This window comes from Mauremys reevesii, unplaced genomic scaffold, assembly GCF_016161935.1.
Source record: "Mauremys reevesii isolate NIE-2019 unplaced genomic scaffold, ASM1616193v1 Contig91, whole genome shotgun sequence".
Lineage (NCBI taxonomy): Eukaryota > Metazoa > Chordata > Testudines > Geoemydidae > Mauremys > Mauremys reevesii.
Genome location: NW_024100908.1, coordinates 180,526 through 185,828, shown reverse-complemented (window position 1 = coordinate 185,828; position 5,303 = coordinate 180,526).

Sequence of the window (5,303 nt, the reverse complement as noted above, 5' to 3'; positions counted from 1 at the left end):
TGCTTCTTACACCTACACAGAAACTGTTGTGGAAAGATGATTGGGCTAAGAGAGTTGACTTGGCTCTTGTCCGCAATTTGGATTTACCGGATGATGATCCTCGGCGCGTGGCCACTGCTGATATGTTTTTGGGAGCCGGTCGCTTTGTTGACCCGCATTTGCAAGCCCGCCTCGATCCCCGGATCCTGCAGCAGTCGCAGGAACTGGCTTTGGCTGCCTTTAAAGCGGTGCCCCAGATGGGAAAGCCGAGCCCTCCCTACGCTAAAATTATGCAAGGCCCATCGGAACCGTATTCCACCTTTTTGGATCGCCTTCGAGAGGCTATTGATAGATCTCCTAATCTGACGCCAGAGGCCAGAACTGCAGTTGGACTTGATCTTGCAACCCAGAATGCAAATCCCACTTGCCGCCGTATATTAGCCACCTTGCCCAAGACTGCGACCCTGATGGAAATGATTGAGGCATGTGGTAGGGCCGCTATGCTTGAGGAGACGGATAAGGCAGCAATTCATGCTAAGGCACAGGCCTCTGCACTGGCCGTGGCGTTACAACCCCTGCTCGGGCGACAGCGGGGGGCTAGAAGACCGACCCGGCCAGCCGGCCCCTGTTTTGGTTGTGGAAAATCCGGGCATTTCCGGCGGGACTGCCCTATGCAAAATGAGCAGCGGGCCTCTGATGTGTTACCTGAAGCTGCAACTGGCGCTTGCACACGATGTGATAAGTTTGGACATCACGCCGCCGACTGTTGGGCGCGTTACAAGAAGGATGGAACACCGCTGCCGGGAAACGGATCACAGAGCGCCCCTCGGAGGAGCGCGACGACACAAGTGCCTCCACCCGCCAACCCGGCTGCCTGGAACACCTCACCGGAGCAACCCGTGACAGTGCCGGAGTGGATTTGGCCACAGCGACAGATGTAGTTTTAGAGACTGACGAGGTTCAAGTTCTTCCTTCCAACACCGATGGTCCATTAGGATTTGGCCTGAGTGCCCTTTTGATTGGCCGCTCGTCAACATCAAAACAAGGTATTTTTGTTTTGCCTGGCCTTATTGATGCCGATTATACGGGGAATATTGGGATAATGGTACGTGCCCTTTGTCCCCCTGTGACTATAACTGCTGGTACACGTCTTGCTCAGTTAATACCTTTCGAGGGATGTGTGCCCCGATCGACCCCGATTGACCGCGGGTCTCGAGGGTTTGGATCCACTAGCCCTCCCCACACTGCCTTTGCTATGGACATCACTTTGCGCAAGCCCACCCGAACTGCTCGGCTTCAGGGATCCGATGAGCGGCAGATCACTCAGGGAGCTTTTATTGGGGATGCAATGCAGAGTGGGGTAACTGAGGCACCTGTGACGACAGAGGTAGAAGATACTGTGTTTACCTTGGAATCAGAGCCCACTGAAGCGGTTGCAGCTGAGGCCCCCATGCAGAATGATGTAGGAGATGCGCCATCTAACCTAGTATCAGAATGCCCAGGGGCAGTTGTAAATGGGGCCCCTCTACAGAGCGCCATGTGTCCTCAAGAACTGCCTGTGTGTGGAAAGGGAGACGAAGAGGAGCAAGAGAATTTAGCTGTGCAGCTGGCAGATACTGGCTCACCCATTTTTAGTATTGAAAGCTCTGGGGCTCAAAAAACATTTGTGCCTGTTACAGCTGCAGCAATTGAAGAACAAATCATTGCAGAAACTGTAACATCTATGGAAACCTCAGCTGAAACTTTAAAGCCTTTAGAAGCAGTGCCTGGAAAACTATTTCCTGAACTAGTCCAAGATATTACCACTGCTCATTCAGGATTTGAGGCTGCAAACAGTAGGACTGAAGAAACTGCAACAGTGTCAGTATTAGAGATGACTGCTGCAATGGTGGATGGAATGACTGAGAAAGCAACAAGATGTACACACCCTGAGCCCCTGGAGAACAACTGCTTGTTAGCTGTGCCAGGATCCCGTTTGTTTGATCCTCCCTGAATGATTTAATTGATTGAGATAATTTTTGCTTTGCCTGAATGTATAGGATGGTGTCCTGATAATTTCCCCCGTAGAACTTGAACCACGATGGTGGTGGAACAGAAGAAAAAACACTCACATCATTGATATTGCCAATGTCTAGAAATTCCTGACTAAAAGGGCATTGAGAACTGACCCTGGTAAAGAAGCAAAGAATTGCACACTGGCAGGAAAAAATTTGGACTCCTGCTAAAAAACTGTGGTATTGATTGGATTTTGGGGTTTATTTTGCAGGCTGCGCCCTGTGTTGTGGAATTTTTTTTTTAGCATGTATTGCCCTCCCTAATTGGATTGTAAATGATATTACACCCCCCCATTACTACCCCTGTTTTTTAGAGCCTAATTGTTTTTTGTTTTTAAAGTTTGAGAAAACTCAGCCAAAAGGTTTGTTGAGTATTCTCAAAGGGGGGGGGGAGTTTATGGTGTTATTTAGGCATAAATTTAGGTAATTTGGGAGAATGGCTTTGAATTTATGTGACCCAAAATACCTTTATGTAAAGTGCTTTGGATCGGGCCCAGGCAGGCACGCAATAGATAGAGAACTTGAAGAGGAAAAAAGGATCGGGCCCAGGCGGCGGGCAACAGACAACAAGCTTGGAAAACTGGTTGATAACCTTGAGGGTGTAGTTGATAGAGAAGGTAATTAACTACAAGCGAGTAATGTTAGGCAGAGTAAAAGTTAACTCTGTGATTGCTAGAGGGAACAGCAGTTGAATTTTGCAAAGTTGCTAAAGAGTAAAGTTTTGGTGTTTTTGAAATGTTTGTAAATAAATTTAGGTAAAGTTATTAGTTTGTAATTGTTTGGTTATAAATAATTTTGTTGCATTAGTTGAAGAATGTATATAGTGCTATGTAATTGAAATTGTATTAGGCTTAAGGGCATATAAGTGGTGATGTTTTTTGTTTGTGTTTAAAGGTAGAAGTTAATAGTAAGAACCCTTAAGCTGTGAATAGCTTTGAATTTAGAAGTAAGCCAAGATGCAATTGTATTACTGTAAATGATTTAATTGATGAAGTGATTCCCCTGTTTTGTTTGAAATTAATAAGGGTATTTGTGTATTTTAAGTAATGATTGATTGCCCAGTAGGGGTATATTTGTTTTTGTATTTTAGATAATTGAGGAATATGGATGTTAGCTGCTTAGTATTTGATATACCATGCATTTGTTTACAGAGTTAAATTTATGTTATGTGTTTTATGTTTGTTTGTTTCTTTGTTTGTTTCTGGCCAAAATTGTTTTTTGCGTTTTATGTGGTTTATGTTGTGTTTTTCTAGGACCCCCCCTCCCTCAGTGTCAGTTTGATCACCTGACATCTGAGGGATGATTTAATAGAAGTTTGCCACAAGTTGGTGTGCTATAGAGAAGGGGGGAATCCTGTAGAATTTACACCATTTATTTGTTGTGCTTTGTTTTTGTTTGGTGTTGTTGGGGTTATGTTAAGAATTGCATGGTTATATAGGTTGGCTTTATAAAGTTTTAATTTTGGTTTGTGATAGATTGTAGTGTTATGATGTTATGAGTTGGGAATGTTTTGCTTATGCCTTTTTTCTTTTTTTTTATTTTTTTATTTTGAGAAAAGGCGGGAGATGTGGGAACTTGGCAGATAAGTATGTGAGAGCTGAAGTGTTTAGACTTCAAGGTCGAGGCTAGTTTTTATCTGCTGGTAGGCAGTAAATAGGATGATAAGTCAAACAGGTGTTAGGATGATAATTACCCTATGGGGTTACAGCTGCGGCTGTGTAAATTTTGTTAACCAATTAGCAACTGCTTGCTTGCCTGCTTCAAGAGTATAAAGATGTATGCTGGAGAGAAATAAAGGACTTTGCTGCCAATCAAACTGACTGAAGAGCTTTGTTCATATACGCCTGCGATGCAACAAACAGTGTGCCCTTGTTACCAAGAAGGCTAATGGCATTTTGGGTTGTATAAGTAGGGGCATTTCCAGCAGATCAAGGGATGTGATCATTCCTCTCTATTCAGCACTGGTGAGGCCTCATTTGGAGTACTGTGTCCAGTTTTGGGCCCCACACTACAAGAAGGATGTGGATAAATTGGAGAGAGTCCAGTGGAGGGCAACAAAAATGATTAGGGGGCTGGAGCACATGAGTTATGAGGAGAGGCTGAGGGAACTGAGATTGTTTATCCTGCAGAAGAGAAGATTGAGGGGGGATTTGATAGCTGTTTTCAACTACCTGAAAGGGGGTTCCAAAGAGGATGGATCTAGAGTGTTCTTAGAGGTAGAAGATGACAGAACAAGGAGTAATGGTCTCAAGTTGCAGAGGGGGAGGTTTAGGTTGGACATTAGGAAAAACTTTTTCACTAGTAGGGTGGTGAGGCACTGGAATGGGTTACCTAGGGAGGTAGTGGAATCTCCTTCCTTAGAGGTTTTTAAGGTCAGGCTTGACAAAGCCCTGGCTGGGATGATTTAGTTGGGTTTGGTCCTGCTTTGAGCAGGGGGTTGGACTAGATGACCTCCTGAGGTCCCTTCCAACCCTGAGATTCTATGATTCTATACTAACTTGATCTAGTTAATCATACAAGATTCAGGCCTGTAGGTTCCTTGCATTATAGCCAGGGGCGGCACTAGCCATTTCGCCGCCCCACGCAAGGCAGCACGCCGCGGGGGGCGCTCTGCTGGTTGCAGGTCCCGCGGCTCCAGTGGACCTCCCGCAGACCTGCCTGCAGAGGGTCCTCTGGTCCCGCGGCTCCAGTGGACCTCCCGCAGGTGTGCCTGCGGATGCTCCACCAAAGCCGCAGGACCAGTGGACCATCCGCAGGCACGCCTGTGGGAGGTCCACCGGAGCCGCCTGCCACCCTCCCGGCGACCGGCAGAGCGCCCCCCGCGGCATTCCTCCCCAAGCATGTGCTTGGCGAGCTGGGACCTGGAGCCTCCCCTGATTATGGCCAAATATTATGAATAACTATTAAGAATAACATATAGTGGACTTCAGCATAAACAAAACCCAAGGAAATAATATAAGCAATCAAACCAGTGGAAACCCCCCCACACATTCTGCAATACATCAAGCTAGCAAGTTGGCCTTATGGAGTACACCTCCCCATATACTTTAGGGAACTGGGACAACTGATGGGTTGGGTTTAGTGACATCTAAAGAAATGTGTAACTTGTCAACTCTTCACATAAATGATAAAATCTGAAATGTGTAACTTTGGAGACACATTCTTTCTTCATAAGTTGAATGAAACATCACTGCAGAAGAGGCTTCCTAGAGAGTGGTATCATATAAAAGCTATTTCTGTACTGTTTTCTTATGCGGTTAGAGCAGTAAA